Raw genomic sequence first — 18,096 nt, 5'->3', positions numbered from 1 at the left:
TTATGTTTTAGTGCAACCTTAGTTAAATCAAAATCCATGATGGGAAACATGGCTTTAGAATTCAGAGGGGGCTGGGGTGGTGGCTCCGTGGTAGAGCACTTGCCTAGCATGTGTGAGGCACCGGGGTCCATTCTCAGCACCACATATAGATAAATAAAATTAAAGGTCCATTGACAACCAAAAAAGTATTAAAAAAACAACAACAACACTTAATTCAGAGGCCTTGTTTGTCAGTCATGTAGGAGGGCTTATCATAATGCAAAGCTGAGAAAATTGGCCAGGTAATAAAATGTAAACTTGGGAAAGATAAACTTGACAACAGCTAGATGAATGACAACATACTCTTTATAAAAACTAAGAGTTCAAGGTTTGTGAATTAGTAAAAGCTACTGAAATTTCAATTTTCTGTCCATCAGTTTGGGTTGTTTTGGGCCAGTAGATCTGCTGAGAAAAACTAGAAAAAAATTATAAAATGTAAAAACAGAAATTGGCTCAATATGAGAATGTGTGGGGTCTAGGAGAAAAGCGCAACCAAGAAAAATGAGCCAAAGTCTCCGTGTCAGTTTTTTCTTCAAAGAGACGTTTGTTAGTTTTAAAGGAGTGACTGAGAAGATGGAAGGCTGAGCAGGTCAGTCAACAGCCAGGTTGGTCTAGGGGAGGAACGTTGGAGAAGAGGCCCTGTCAGGAAGGTGGAGGCCAGAAGACCCTCCAGCCTCTGGTTGAGCACAAACTGCTCTCAGATCCCATGATGTCCCTGGCCTGGACCCGAGGCATTTCAATTCCTCTCTGTATTCCAGTGGTCACACTTTTGGCCAGGCCAGAGCAGTAGTTAACCATATCTGGGTAAGACGGCACCATTTAGAAACTCAAATTATCTTAAATTCTTTACAAATTTCAGCTTTCCATGGACAATAAGGAGGAACACATGAATGAACTGGACAGATCCACAGGAAAAGCAGCCAATACAAACAGATCCAGAGGTGACCTAGATAACGGAGTTATCAGACCCAGACGTTAAAACAACCACAATTGCTGTGTTAAAGAAGGTAAAAGACAAACTGGAGAATTCTAGCAAAATAAATCTTGAAAGAGCCAAATGGAAATTCTAGAACTAAATGTATATCAGTGTGTAGATACCATAAGTATGTAGGTAGAAATCTAGAGAGAGAGATAGAGAGACAGATCTATCTGTCTGTCTCATCTATCCATCTATTCATCTGTTTATCAAATTAAGAAGCTGGATAGCTTTTAGAATAGACCCCGTTGAAGAAAGACTAGGAAAGAGAGAATATACAGTCAGGACACCATTTATTTTCTTTTTTTCCTCTCTTTAAGACTGGAAAATAAGAAAAAGACAATAAGAGCTTATAAAACACAGTGTCAAGGTTTAACTTATGGGGGAAAGTGGAAGCAATCTTTATGGAGATAACAGATGAGAAGGTCTAAAATTGATGAATGATATCAAGCTACAATATCAACAGCACCATGAACACCAAAGCTCAGACAATACAAAGAAAAAGAAGTGGATACACATTTGGTAAAACTGCTAAACAACAAAGATAAAGAGACTCATCTTAAGAAGGAGGAAGACATCTTCAACAGAGAAACCAAGACCCAAGGCCAACTTTCCCCATAAAAGACAACAGAAGTAGTTAGAAAATGCAAAGTTACCTTCAAAGCACTTAAAAAACAAGTCAAAGTGAAATGAAACCCACCGACCTAGACTTTCACATCCAGAGAAAATATTTCTTGAAACATTTTCAAACACCCAGTGAGTGAATTTCTGTGGGCACACTCACCCTAAAGTGGATGCCAAATAGTGTCCTTTGAGTAGCCTAAGAATGATCCTCCATGAAATTTCAGCAACCTGAGGAGTAACAACCAATGAGAAAAAAGGTAGGCAGGTTAATCTACATTAATGCTCACTGTGCTAAACAACTACTATCCCAATGTCCTGGGGGATTTAAGTACATATCTAAGTATCCATTAAATTAAAATGCTGTCTGAAAAACAACAGCATAAAAGTCGGAGTCTATAAATCCCGTCAGTGTTCTGACTCACCCATGAAAGTGACAGCACAGATGTTTGTGTGAACTGTAGTTTTTAGGGTAATTACTGAAAAAGTAAAAGAATGTATAATCACCAATTAATTCAGCATGAGGAGAAAATGAGGAATAAACAATATTTATATCAAAAGCAGATGAGAAAAGACAAAGGACAAAAAAAAGGGAATATAGTTGAATGGAATAGGAAGAAAATTGTAAAATTATAGATTTAAAACAAAATGTGCAGTGGTTATATTAAATAAAAATGGAATAAATTCTCCAACTATAGTACAAAAGTTACCAGTCTGGATTTAAGTATATATGTTTAAATTTGTACCCGTCTTAATTTACATATGCAAATATAGCAATTTGAATATGTATATCAATCTGAATATATACATATGAAAATATACATATACATATATATCCCTATGATAAAGACTTAACACTAAGACACAGAAGGCAGAAGTTTAAAGAACAGAAAAAAGAAATCAGATAAACCCAATAAGAACTGTGTCAGTGTAACTACACTAATATCCACTTCTATTTTTAAGTTAGATTTTATTTGGAAAGTACTGCAGATTCACCATTGTAAGAAATAATACAGAGAGCTTCTGTATCTTTGACCCAGTTTTCTCCAGTGGTTACATTTGGCAAAAATATAGTAGAGTATCCCAATCGGGACACTGACGTCGACATTCTCAAGATATAAAAATTCCCAGCACCACTTATGCCCCCTTCAATAACCACGCAAACTTCCCTTCTTCCTCTGTCACCTGCTTAGCTCATGGAAGCCATTAAAATGTTTTTCATTTCTAAAAGATGGTCACTTTGATAATGTTAAATAAAATGACATCATATAGTATGTAGCCTTGGGGAGCTGGCTTTGGTCACTTCTAATTGATTCTCCACAGAGATTCATCCAAGTCATTGTGTGGATCAGAAGCCACTCCTTTTAGGGCTGAGTAGTAGTCCACAGTGCAGATGCACCACAGTTTGACTTTTATCTGGGTTGTCTCCAGCTTTGGGCTATTACACATAAAACTTCATGAGTCCTCATACATATACTTGAGTGGATATCAGTTTTCATTGCTTTGGGATAAATACTCCAGAATACATTTGCCAAGTCATATGGTTTTACATTTTTAATTTTTAAATAAACTATCAAAATATTTTCTAAACTTGCAAAACCATTTTACATGTAGGGGTATATGTATGGGTGACCCAATTTCTTTGCATCTTTTTTTGTTTTAGCCATTCTCATGGTGTGTAATGATATGTATTTTTGATTTTAACTTGAACTTTCCTGAAAGCTAATGGTATTGAACATCTTTTTCTGTACTTATTTGCCATCTGTACTATCCCTATCAGTGAAATGTCTGTTCATGTCTTCTGCTCATTTTATGACTGGATATTTTTTAGGGCTTTGTAGTTATGCAATAACTGTGGGGTTCATTTGACATATTCATAAATGCATATGGCATAGCCATCTTCATTTCCATCCCATCCTACCTCTTTCTCTTCCTCCTCCCTCCTACGATCCCCTTCCTCTACTCTATTGATCTTCCCCCTACTGATGTATTTATTTTTCAGCTGGTGCACTGTAGTCATATATAAAACTGGAATGCATTGTGATATTTCATACATGCCCATAGTGTGATTTTGCCAACTCATTCACCAGTTCTTCCCTTTCCCCTCCTTCCTCTTCTTCTTACCCTGATTCTATTCTACTGATCTCCTTTCTGTTTTCTCAAGATTTCCCTTTTCTTTGTTGTTCCTTTTTTTTCCTCTCTAGTTTTCACACAAAGAGAAAAACCTTTGATATTTGACTTTCTGGATCTGGTGTATTTCATTTAGCATGATGATCTCCAGTTCCATGCATTTACCAGCAAACCATGTAATCTCATTTTCTTTGTGGCTGAGTAGAACTTCATTGTGTATATGTACCACATTTTCTTTATCCATTCATCTATTTGTGGGCACCTGGACTGGTTCCATAAATTGGCTATTATGAGTCATGCTGCTCTAAACATTGGTATGTAGGTATCAGGATAATATGCTGATTTTAGTTCTATTGAATAAAGACTGAGGAGTGAGAGAGCTAGGTTATATGGTGGTTCCATTCCTCGTTTTTTGAGGAATCTCCATATTGCTTTCCAAAGTTGTACTAATTTGCAGTCCCACCAACAATATGTGAGTGTACTTCCCCCTCCAACATCCTCACCAACAATTAGCATTATCTGTGTTCTTTATGATTGCCATTCTAACTGGGATGCGATGAAATTGCAGTGTTGTTTTGATTTTTATCTCTCTGATTACAAAGGCTACCAAATATTTTTGCATGTATTTGTTTGTCCATTTGAATTTCTTCTTTTGAAAAAGATCTTTCTAGATCTTTCCCCCATTTATTGAGTGAGATTTTAATTTTTTTTTTTTTTTGGTGTTATGAACCCCCACTGGAAGAATAGTTGGCAAAGATTTTTTTTCCACTCTGTAGATTCTCTCTTCATACTCTTATTTCCTTTGCTCTGCAGAAGCTTTCTAATTCAATTCCATGCCACTTATTGACTTTTGGTTTCATTTCATGAGCTTTTAGGAGACTTATTAAGGAAGTTGCCTGAGCCAACGTTTTGGAGTGTTGAACCTATGTTGTCTTCTAGCAATTTCACTGTTTCTGGTCTTATTCCTAGATCCTTGAATATATACCCATCTCTTACTAATCCATAGTAAAAATATAAACGTCTCAACATAACGGTCAAAATATTTTAACTTCACAGAAGAGTGCCTGTGAATGTATAGTGAGCAGGAAAAGGTATCAGAAAATGAAAATAAAAACCAAAGTGTTATATGATTTCAAACCAAACAGACTAGCTGAAACACAAAGAGGCTCACAACATCAAATATTGTTGACCATATGGAACAACTAGAACTTTAAATGTAAGATGTTCAACATTTTTGAAAATTCTTTCTAAAAATGTAAGTCATACATCTGCCCTCAGATGCAGCAATTCTGCTAAGGTAGTAACCCAAGAGGGATAAAAATATATATTCTTGTACAAGGATGTTTATAGTTAGCTTCAAGCTGGAAAGAACACAAATGTCCATCAACATGAGGGTGCTTAAATTACTTGCAGTAGAATACTACCCAGTAATGCAAAAGTTGAACTACTGGGGCACACAATCATATGACTGAACCCCCCCCTCCCAAAACTTTGTATTATGCAAAAAAGTAGTAAAAATATATTTCTACTCATATGAAGTTCAAAAGCTCAAAAAATTGATCTGTAGTAATCAGAATCCGTAGTGGTTATCTTGTAGAAAAAGGGTGGTTTGGGATTGAGTAAAAATGGGCATATGGTAGCTTTAGAAGGTAATGGAATATTCCTTATTTGGTGTGAGTGTTGGTTACATAAATAGAGATTTTTTAAAAAAACTCATTGAATTGTACACACAAGTCTTCTGGATTTCCCTATACAATTTTTTCCCTCAATAAAATTATTTAAAACACATGAGCTAACATATGAAAAAGATGTATGCATCACACCTCACTTAGAAGATACACAGATATTGTCTAGAGAAAGTGCAATTTTTACACAGAAGTTACATAGAAGTCAGCTTTCTACTATCTTCCGTAGTCTGCCTCACAGAATCATGGCATTAATTTCTAGTCGTTAAAACTAATTCCATTTTTTCACGTTGTGCGAAAGTGAAGGTTACCATTATAACAACATATAATCACTCAAGTCCAATAATAATCTGTCTTCACTCATGTGATTCCCAAAGTGATACTTCTGATTGGCAGGTCCGCCTCTTCCAAGTGGTCTTTCAGGGACCCAGGCTCCTCCCCCTGTGGCACCATCATTTTTACCACAGGTCACGTGACATGTTGGCTCTGTGCCAGCCACGGGAAGGGACAGCAGCTTGGGGATTCATGGCTGGCAGGCTTTCAGCTGTCAGGTTGGAAGGAGCACACACCACGTCTACTCACATTCTGACTTCCAGAACACAGGCCCATGGCCACATCAAACTGCAAAGGAAAAATGGAACGCAATCTAGCTGTGCGCTCAGAGAGAAAGTAAGTCTGACCAACAGCTAACCTGTCACATCTAAGAAGAGCTCTGTGCTCAGGAGAGATTTCTGTTTCTTTCTACCTCGCTTGTTTCCTCCTTCCTTTTTCAGTTTCCACTGGGAAAAATGTTCAAAGGATTTCTTGTGCAAATCTGAATACTGAGTGCTTATTATTTAATCCTAAATGCATTGAGAACCTGATTGCCGGGCATATGCATGAAGCCCTCGTATTCTACATTTTCTGGCTACAAGTGTTTGAGAAAATGACTTCCTGTCTATGGCCCAGAGAGTCCAGGGGGACCTCAGTAAAATACAAAAATGCCTGTGAATCTACACGGCATCTAAGTAAGCATTCTCTTGCAGACAATGTAAATGCCATGTTTCACACATTAGGGTGCTACCATTTTTCAGGAATGGTAGCACATGCTAGTTAATGCCCAAGTTAATTGGTAGAGATGTTTTTGACTGGTTTTTGTCACTATTCATTCTTTCAATGGCATTTTAGTCTTTATTCTAGAATGGGATTCTTAGGTCCAAATATTTGGAAATCATTTTATTCTAGATTATTAGCAAAGTTAAAGCCAACACAACAGTGTTTCAAGACATGGATTGGTTCAGATTTTAAAAAGCCAATCAGATTAATCCTGATTATATGTGTAATTATAATGCGAAAATTATACAATTAAAATAATAATAGTAATGGAAGGAGAACTGTAGAGTAGAGCTTGGGGATTAGGGGAGGGAGGAAGGAGGGCAAAGGAAGGTACCCGGAATGAGATTGATCCAATTATGTCATGTGAATGTGTGAGTAGGGCGTAATGAATCCCAGTATTTTTTAGTTGTAATGTACCAATAAAAAAAGGTGGGTCTTGGGCTGAGAATACAGTTCAGTTGGTAGAGTGCTTCCTTCGCATGCTCAAGGCACTGGATTTGCATCCCCAGCACCACACACACACACACACACACACACACACACAGTGGATCTTAGGGAGACTTTTGAAAAAGAAGTCAATCAGATTAGTTCCCAGCATTAAAATCTTTTGGATTTCTTAAACTCTTAACACAATTATTTTTCTAAAAAGCTTTTTTATTTTTTATTTTTTTGTTCCAAGAATTAAAAGACATCAAAGCAAATCTCCTGCTGGGAAACAAACCTCCAGTCATCTGAGCAGGAAGTTCCAAGACAATGAGATCTCTGGTATAGTCCCAGCCTTGTCCTGTGGCCAGGTCTCTTTTGAGGAATATGCCTCTCTGCTTATCACTTACCACTCTGCATTTCTTTCTCAAACTTTGAGCCTGTCACATGCACTGTGCGTCTGCCCCGCTCGACTTCTCGAGACGACCTCTAAACCTCACTCTCCACCTGATTCTGCCTCCTCTTTGCACGACATCAGCTCCACCCACTAGCTGGCAGATCTTTACAATTAGTGTCTAGAATTTTATTCTTCATCTTAGTAACTCTCTGTAGGAACACAGTTTCACGGGCCTTATTCGCCTCTGCAGAAGCAGAACCGTTTCTGCTCTACAAGTGAACAGGAGGCAAAGTCAGAAAGTCATGGAGACTCATCTTGCTATCCGGGGTCCAGCCGTTTCTTTGCTTGAGTAGACAAGGAGATGGTGCCCAACTGTTAGAATTAAAAAGGAAATGCCTATCTTCTTTTGTGTTTGGAGGAAAATAGGACAAATTGCTTTTGCTTTTCAGTTGTAAATAAGTGTGCTCTTAGAGGTCTGGCATCTTTATGGAATTAAAGAACCCGTTGACAAGGCAGAACAAAAGACATCATGAGGTAAGTAAATGAACTGAGAAGAGACATTCCAAGACCCTGGGTACCAGGCAGTGGGGGGACAGACTGCTCTCGTGGCCAGTATATGATGCTCAGAGTCAGGTGGCAGCCTTGGAACAAAAGAGCAATATGGATGTCAAATGGACCCGTCTTGGCGTATGTCATTATTGAACGGAAAGTCAAGTTCTCCTTCAAAACATACTTCAAGGCAGGGCCTCCCACACAATTCCTGTTTATGTGAAATAAACGTAATTGATATCACGTTCTTATTTAATGAAGTCCAAAATATAGTATGTAATAAAAGTCACAAACTGTCTCATGATCCTTGGACATAAAAGTCCCTTAAAAAGGGTTTAAAATGTTAAAAAGCCTTTCATGTCAGACTCTTGGCAGCTTATGGCCACCAACGTCATTAGCCTGTCTGTTTGACTCTAAATGAATTACTCCAGCATAGAAGCTGATTTTGTTGCCTGGGGTGGAAATGAGAAAATGCAAAAGCGTCAATAACAACGTTTAATAACAAGATGCTGACATGAAATGGCTCCTTGCATCCTTGCTAAGTTACCTCCTAAAACTCAGGGCAGATCTCCTCTTCCAAGAGCTGGGTCCTCTTTTGTGTCTCCAAACAGATTTGGGGAGAACAAAACATGCTCATGGCTGTCACTGTTAATTAGTGTCTCTGGAGTGTGGCTTCCCGCCTGAGGCGCTGGCCAGACCCTGCCAAGCCCTACAGGGACACTCAGAAAAACATTGTTTACAACCCAGCGAGGCTCTTGTGCCTAGCTATTTTATGGCATTATAGAGAGGGACTCATCAGCTCCTTTCTGGGGGAGTGGGAATCATTTGATATGCAGTGAGAAATTCTCCTGAACTAATCTTGGAGTGTGGAATCCTTATATTTATGATTATGGTTGTTGAAATTCTTTCCCAGGGCGATCGCACGATCTCAAATTAATGTGCCACACTGACACATGCTTTCAGTCGTGGTCGTTAGATTATCTGTTGCTGGGTGTCCTCCTCAGTCCCCTTTCCTTCTCCTGGTGGCAGGATTCACCTCCCAGCCGTGGATGTGAGACCCACTGGGCCCTGGGACCTTTTCCAGGACTTCTCTGGTGCAGTGGGGAGAGAGGCAGGGTGTATCCCCGGCTGCAAGCCCAGGATGGAGAGCCGGTGGAGCTGGGTCGTGGTCCTTCCTGAAGATAAAGGCAACTGGAGAGACAGAGCCAACAGGTGGGAGCTCTGGGGCTGAGGTGGGATAGAGCTGTTGCCAAGGGAATGTTGGGGAACAGACAGTTGAGGATGGTGGGATCATGAGGTTAAGGGGACAATTCTATAAAATGGGCCCGCTGTGCCGACCCCACGTGCTTTCTTTTCCAAGAAGCCATCTACCTGCAGCCGTGCCTGGTCTAAGTGGACAGGCTATGTCACATTCCCCAGCAAACTGTGTTCACTGCAGGAGAAATGCAGGCCCAAGATAATGTCCATGGGAGGAACCCAGGAGATTTTTGTGACCATATCCTGAAACTCTGGGAGATAAGGATAGTTCCTCCTAACCATAAAATCTGCAAGAAAGTATGGTTAAGAATCCAACTGGAACCAGTCAGCAGGGGCCAGGTGACCTAGAATCGCCCTGTCATGGGGACTTGAAAGTCTGATGTCACCTTGCTGTCCATCCAAAGTCAAGAGGTGGACCTGGGTAGGACTCCAGGACTCTCTGGAAACTCCTCTAGAATAAAACTGGGGTGTAGGAGGGGACATTCTCTCTCTCCTCCCTGAGAGGACCCACTCTCTATCTTGAGGGTGTCCCCTTCCCCTTTCCTATCCCTTCAATAAACCCATTCCTGTTACTCTGAGTGACGTGTCTGAAATCTTTCTGACTTAATCACAAGAGGAGGCATTTGAAGAGGGGGTCTTCATGGTGCCTCAGTTTCTCAGAAGGCCCTAGCTCCAGAACAGGAGGAATCCCCCTTCCTGAAGTATGATTTCTTCAGGGGACCATCCCTCCTCCATTTGGACTGGGTGTCCTTGTGTGCCATCTCCCTCAATTCAGGAGTCCAATGCCGACTGGGGTTTAGAGAGGAAGTATCCCTACCAAGTCCTTTTTTATTTTCCTAGTTGAGAGATAATATTTGTACAAATTTAAAAGATACAGTATGATAACTTGAAAGAGGCCTATAACGTGTAATGTTCAAATCAGGGTGATAAGCATCTCTCTCTCCTTGAATAGTAATCCTTTCTATGGGTCAGGAACTTTTGTCCTTTAGTTTTCTGCTTATTTTGAAACATACCACGGACTGTTGTGGGCAATAGTTACCCTACAGGGCTATAGAAAAACAGAAGTAGTTTCTCCCAGTTGTGTTTTGAAGCCTCCTATCGAATCTCTTTCTTTTCCTTCACTCAGCCTCCTGTGACAATTATTCCACTCCATCTATGAGATCAACTGTTTAGTGTCCTTGAGTAATATAATATGGGTATTTCTGTACTTGGCTTCTTTCATTTAGCTTAATGTCCTCTAGGTCTGTTCATGTTGCTGCAAACTAGAGGACTTCAGTCTTCTTTATGACTGAAAAATACTCCTTTGAGAGTGTGTGCCACGTTTTCTTTATCCATTCGTCCAATGAGAGGTCCCTCAGTTGATTCTTGGCTACTGTGAATAACACTGTAATAAACATAGGCATGCGGGTGTCTCTTTGGTATGCTGATACCACTTCCTTTATATATTTACCCAGTAGTGAAATTGCTGGATCTTATGACAGTTCAAATTTTAGCTTTTTAATGAACCTCCAAACTGTTCTCCACAGTGGCTGGGCTAATTTACATTACTACCAGCAGTGTATAAGAGTTCCTCATTCTCTGATGCTCACCAGCATCTGTTATTTTCTTTCTTTTTGATAAAAGCCATCCTGACAAGTGTGACATTTTGATTTGCATTTCCCTGATGATTACTGACGTTGAGAATCTTCATATATTTGTTGGCTATTTATCTTTTGATAAATGTCTACCCGTATCATTAGCCCATTTTCTAATTGGATTTTTTTGTGGTTGGGTTTTTTGAGTCCTTTATATATCCCTCAAAGTCTTTCTGTGTGTCTTATCTCCATAGTTTCTATCTCTACTTGTTTAATGATTATTAGAAAGAACCAGCTGCTCATAATAATGGAGTATTTGCATAAAGCTACTCCTGTCTCCACATCCATATCCATCTCACTCTTTTTGTTCTTTGATTTTATTGAGACAAAATCACTGTCAAATTGGGTGGTGGTTGATTTGTTTCAATGCCTTTATTCATCACAAAATAAAATTTGGAATCTTTTCCTATGTGAGACCTAGAAAAAAATGACACTAATTTTTGGACACCATAGGCCAACTATATTTTTCTTGGAAAACTACTGAGTAATTATTGCTTTGCGGAATGGTAGGTTTATATTTTCCCTTAGGCTCAATGGTACTGGGTATAGACCTAAAGAAGTGATTCCTCAAACACCCACGAAACACCAGAACTGTTCTCTGCCTAGTGACTTTACAACACAACCCACTTTCACACTGCCACCCACTTCCGGATAGGGAGAAATGAGAAGCTTTGTGGATGACAGCTATGAATTGAAGTGACTTGAAATTATCCTTTGGAGATCTGTGTTAGAAATCCAAAAGTCAGAAATTAGTTTTGCCAGATGGTTGGATTAGCGGGCTGTGCTGTATGGCCTTAGCAGATTTCTTTTGACTTTCTGAGCTTGTGTTTCTTTAGTCATAAGTTGGAGATCATAGAAATTGTCTGACTTTTATGAGGGTTAAAGACTGTCATCAACATGCATCAACGGTGCCAGTGTGTATATTGTCAATCTCTTTTCTGTTGCTAAAACTGGATTTCATAGACTGGGAAATTTGTGAAGAACAGAGGTTTATTGAACTCACATTATGGAGTCTGGGAGGTTCAAGTTCATGGCTCCAGTACCTGCTTGACCTCTGGTGAGAGCCCTCTTGCTGCAATGTGGCATGGTGAGGGCATCCCGCAGCGAGTTGGAGCAGGTATGCTAGTTTGGGTGTCTCTTCCTCTTCTGGTAAAACTACTTTGGGGATGACATTTTTAGCCATGAAATTTGGGGAACACATTCAAACTATAGCATTAGTGAGGAAACACAAAACACTGTTGCTATTATCTTCCTCCATTTGTTCATGGCCTCTAGGTCCTCCATATGCATTTCACCAGTTCTTTGATGATCCCATTCTTATGATGTGGGGATTAGAGACTGTGGACACTTTTCTAACCCTCCAAACAGGTGGGAAGCCATATCTATCAGGGAGATAGTAAAATGGAAAGGGACACAGGAGAATAGAGGTGCATGCTTAGGTCCTAAAAAATAGTCATGGATGGCTAATTCAGAGAAGGGCACAGGAGGACATCTCCAGGTGGGGCTCACCTGCTCCCAGGGAGGGCTGAATGGGCTGTATGTGGAATTACAAAGAGGTGCACATGTTCAGAACTCCACTGAGACTTCCCCTTGCCAACTCCTCCTGCAGCATCAACAAATAGTTCATATCTCTGTTATGATTTGGCTCTGAAGTGTCCCCCACAGGCTCACATATTGAAGGCTAGGTGCCCAGTGCTGCTATGTTCAGAGGTGGAGCTCTGGGGAAGTGGCTGGATCACGAGGGCTCTGAATGGACCCCAGGGAGGCAGTGGGAATGGGGAAGTTGTTGCAGAAAGCAGGTTGCTATGGGCTCTCCCCGGAAAGGTACTTCTTGTCCCCAGGCCTTTCTTGTTCTCCTCTCTCTGCTTCCTGGCTGCTATGAGCTGAATAGCTTTCTTCCTCCAGGCCTCTCACCATGATGTTCTGCCTCACTCCAGGCCCAAAGCAACGGAGCCTGCCAACCATGAACTGAAACTCCTGAAATTGCGAGACAAAACAAATCTTTTCTCCTCTAAGTTGTTTTTCTCAGGTATTTGTCACAGCAGCAAAACACTGACTCACACAAGCTACCAACACTAAGATCTGGAAGTTCTGCCATGTCACGAAGTCTTCAGGCCCCTGACATGCATGGTGGGCTGGCCAGTGCACTGCAGAACTTGTCCAGGAGGGGAACCAGAATCCCAGAGAGAACCAAGGGAATGTAGTAAAGGCTTAGACTAATGTATTTAGAGTTCTAGGTGAAGCCGCCATGTTTTCCAAAAAACAATATGACAAAAATTAACTTAAGGGGTTAGAAAATCTTAAGATAAATTCCAGAAGTGATTCAAGAACTCACCTGAAAACAATCAGGTACAGATAAGTGGGTGATTACTGGGAGCTCTTTAGAAACAGCAGCTTCCTAAGGGTTGGAGATGCTGTCATAGTTTGGAGAATTTGTATTCCATCCCCAGTAACACACACACACACACACACACACACACACGTACACGTATGTGCACACATACACACACAAAATGTGCTGCTCCCTAATCTATAGCATGAAGAGAGCTGGTCATTTCAATTTCAAATAAGTTTGCCAAATGATAATAATGAGTTTATATTATATGAAAAAAGAGTAAAATCTTAATTAGGAATGTAAAAATGACATAAAGACATGAACATAATGATCATATTTCTGATAGTTCCATTCAATCTGGCAATTCTCCCTGAATCGGTACACTGAATGTAATTCTGATCACAATTTCAACGGCATTTTTACAGAACTTGACAAGCTCATTTTAAAGTTCATGTGAAGGCGGAAATATCATAGATTAAATAACTAACTCAGTGATTGGATAAAAGGCCTGAGGTGTACCAGGCCCAGCAGACATCTTAACAAGTCATGAAATGAAGAAGACCAGAAATACGAAGATCATTAATAAATGTATAACACAGGGGACCACATCGAGAATTCGGACACAGACACATACACACCCACTGTGGCAAACCTATGGACATCAGGATGTTTTAATTTAAAGAGGAACACATGGGAAAGAATGGAGGGGTGCACATGCCCCTGACATGGGCTCCTGAGAGGATACGAAACTGGAATAACCCAAACATCTAAGTGTTTGGATCTCTCACACAGAGACATTGTTTAATGGACTATGGAATTTCAGATGTTCTTTTGAACATTCTCAAGTGTTGTGTGGTCTTCTGTTTTACTAATTTGTTTAGCTGTTAAATTTGTTTTGTGAAATGGAAGAAAGAACTTAGAATGCCAAGACTTTCCCCTTGGGCTAAGACTTCCCCTTTGAACAACTGCGTTGGAATCCTGGCTGCATACCTTCCTGACTGCGGGATCCTGGGTGAGTTATTTAAGCTCTTTGGGTCCCAGGTTCCTCACCTGGGAAATTGGAGACAATACTACTCTAAGAAGGTGGAGATGAGACAGGCCATGTGCAGGACAGGAGAAGCTCCTTGGGAAAGTCAGTGTGACACACAGAATGAGGCCCAGCATGTGTGGAAGGCATGGGGTTGGTGGCTGATGTCAAGAGGAATACTTTAAATTTCAGGTGATCCCTCAAACAATGAGAAGCATTGGAATACTTCTGTGCCACAAAAATTTATCATCAAATTTATCCATTGAAAAGATTCCTTTGGCAGATCAAACTTATTGTGTTATAATTTATTACATTTTATAATTTAATTCTATGCTGTAAAATTAAATCTATTCCATACTACACCAAAAGTCTTAGTTAATAGTCAATATGAGCACTCATGTATAAAATGATATACACTTTTAAAAGCCTGCTTGTGAAGCATAATTGACAATTACTTTACCCAAGAATATATTTGGGGGCTCACTCAATCAATTTAGAAGAGTTGAGTTTTGCAGCCCACTTAATTGCTTGTGAGACAGGATATCAAACAGAAAATCCGCTGTCAACCAGAAAAATCAGCTCCCCAGGCAGCTCAGAAAAATCTTTGGAATTCAAATTTATGACTTTGGGACACTTGAGTTTCCAAAGTATATGTTTATTTTGTACTTTGTTACCATTATTATTTCTTAGTTCACTATTTTTATTATTCTAATTTTTATTTTTATTTTATTATATAAAGAATTATTTTAAGAAGCACCTCATCACTCCAGTCAGAATGGCAAATATCAAGAACAAGTAACAATAAATGTTGGTGAGGATGTGGGGGGAAAGGCACACTCATATATTGCTGTTAGGACTGCAAATTGGTGTAATCACTATGGAAGGCTGTGTGGCAATTCCTCAGAAATCTTGGAATGAAACCACCATTCGACCCAGTTATCCCACTCTTCAGTTTATACCCAAAGGACTTAAAATTAGCATACTGCAGTGACGCAGACACATCAATGAACTATCATCCCAGGTGCCCTTCAACAGATGAATGGATAAGGCGAATGTGGTAGATATTCACAATGAAATATTACTCAGCCATAAGAAGAATAAAATTATGGCATTTGCAGGTAAATGGATGGAGCTGGAGCACAATCATGCTGGAGGAAAAAAGCCAATCCTCCCAAAACGAAAGGCTGAATGTTTTCTCTGATATGCATACGCTAATTCACAATAAGGGGATGGGGCTAGGGAAAAATTAAGGTACTTTGGATTAGAGGGAGGGGAGTGGAGGGAGGGGAGGGGATATGAGGGTGAAAGGATTATAGACTGAATGGGACATTATTACTCTATGTGCATATATGACTATACGACCAGTGTGTTTCTACAATGTGTACAACCAGAAGAATGAGAAGTTATACTCCATTTATGTTTGATGTGTCAAAATGCATTCAACTGTCATGTATAACTAATTAGAACAAATTAAAATAAAAATCAAGTACATATGTATAAATATTTAATTTAGATATATAAGCACAAACCTAAGCTTCTGAATAGAATTAGAGTAAGTTGTACTGAATTGCTTCCTATGGCATCAGAGAGTGAATAGAGAATTTTAATGCACATTTAAGATTTTGACAGCATATATATTTAAATTGCACATAAAGCTGGTCTCTGAATGCAGCGTAAAAGCTTTAAGAAGACACCCTTCCTAATGTGTCTCTTTTCTACTTATTTTAAATAAACATATGTAAGTCTTATGACTTACAGGGTGTTATACAGGCTGCATTTATTTCCAGTGACTCTTACTTCCTCTGCCTTTGACATTTCAATCTTTCCAAAACATTTGTCAGATAGGTGGAGAAAAACAACTCTCTTTTATAATCCTAGGGAGAGAAAAAAATCTGCTAAAAAAAATGTTGGTGGAATTGGATATTTGTCTTCAGAAAGTAAACAGAGATATATTAATGTAACTATTGAACTAAGGGAATCGATAAGTTGAGGTGAACTGAGTACTTTGCTCATAATTTTGATGCTAAGACAGAGAAAAACAGATGTCCATACCATAGAGAATTCTATAAAATGTTTGAAAATACATTTTCCAGTTGTTTTCAAAGAGTGGATGGATACATTATAAAGCATACAATGCATGTATTTATATTAGAGGACACAAATATTTGTCTTAAATTAGGACTAAAATGTTCATTAAAACTCAGCTCATTTTCTGAGATAAGTCATAATCTTGTGTGTATGAAATAGCTTGGGCCAGAGTCCTGGATGAAGAGATTTCTTCTGCCTAGAAAAAAAGTAAAAATATAGCTTTTCTTTAAATTTTGTGAAATTGAATGATATTCAAGAATTACTAAATTCAGTCATTGAAGTTTTCCATTTCTGTAAAGTACTGGCTTTTAAATTTCCATAACCAATACAGGATATTGGAAGTGATTGTTACATTTTTAATAGTTATTTTTAATCTTTTAATTATGAATCTTATTAATGTACTTTAAATAGAGACATTTAAACAATATTAATGGAATGTTTGCAAGTTTACAGTTAATATATAGAATATTTAAAAAAACTGGCCTGGCCAAACCCCAATGACTCCCACCCCTCTCTTCAAGTGCCCCCTTCCTCTTCCTAACCCTCTTGTCTTTTGGGGACTTCATACATGCTTTCTATGTATAGAGTGAGTGACAGAGAAGAGGTCTGTGGTTATTGGTTTAGCCCTCGGTTCCAGTGTCAAGTGAGATGGGAGCATCTGTGTTTTCCACCGATTAAAGATTACTGCCACCCACACCCCCCCCCAGGAGCTGGGAATGGGGTTCCCCTCGGTGGAATGGGCTGAGAAATAAAATCCAGGAAAAAGAGAACAGCAGAAAAAAAAATCAAAGAACACAGAAAGAAGTTTCAAAAGCAGGAGCCGGCCAGACAGCTTGTGACACAAGGGATCCCCGACTGCTTTATTTATGTGGGAAGACATCAAAGAAATTCTATGGAAAGTTCTTCACCCAAACAGGTTCAAGGTGGGGCCAGCTAGGCTGTTCTGTTCCTAAGGGGTTACGCCCATCTCTGGTGCTACTATGAGGGACCTCTCTAGCAGAGGGGAGGGGAAGGTCTGTCACCCTGGGAGAGTCACAGGAAGTTCCCAATGCCAGACCTAGTCCCTCCCTGGCTACCATGCTGGGAGAAGGGCCTCCTGTATTTCACGGATGGCTCCTTCCCATCATGCTCCTGGAGCCCAACTTCCAGGTCAAGAGGTGAGGTAGCCATGGGCCCCTGTGTTTCCCTTGCTTTGCCCTCCAGTGTCCAAGAGCTGAGGCACAGGACGAGAGGAGCAGAGGTGCTAATCCACTCTCTGCATTTTTCTTTGTGTCAGGGGAGTCACTTTATGAACGAATCTCATCAGTAGGTTCCTGTGCCCCCGTTGCTCTAGTTCCTGTGTTAGGTTAGGTTGGCCTAGTGGGAAGGGCTGGAGGGAGAATGGGGGGCAACAGGAAAGAGAAATCAGGGTACGGATTCTGCCAGCACTTTCTCTACAGTGATTCTGTGAAAGGAAGAGTATTCCAATGTTTGGTAAGATGGCGAGGAAGACTTTATTCAGGACCACTGCAGAGAACGTCAAGGCTGTTGCAACAGTGAGAAGAGATCAGGGTCAAAGCTAAATACAGCACACAAGGGAGTCCAGGAGCAGGGTGCAGGAGTCCGTGGGTGAAAAGTGACTAAGAGGAGCCCAGTATGCTAAACTGGCACATCTGCATTCTCAGAATTAGGCAGGAATGATCAGACAGCACTGGGGAGAGGTGTGGGTCGAGGACCCCAAAGGAATATGGGGATCAGAAAATAGGAGTGGGAGGCTTCTCTGTAAATTGGGTTCTTCTTGATACTGGACTCTCTAAAAAAGGACATGGAAGTCCAAGGTCAAGGCCTAGTTGAGAGGGGC

Source organism: Marmota flaviventris, chromosome 16 (genome assembly GCF_047511675.1).
Source record: "Marmota flaviventris isolate mMarFla1 chromosome 16, mMarFla1.hap1, whole genome shotgun sequence".
Lineage (NCBI taxonomy): Eukaryota > Metazoa > Chordata > Mammalia > Rodentia > Sciuridae > Marmota > Marmota flaviventris.
This window is presented reverse-complemented; position numbering follows the sequence as displayed.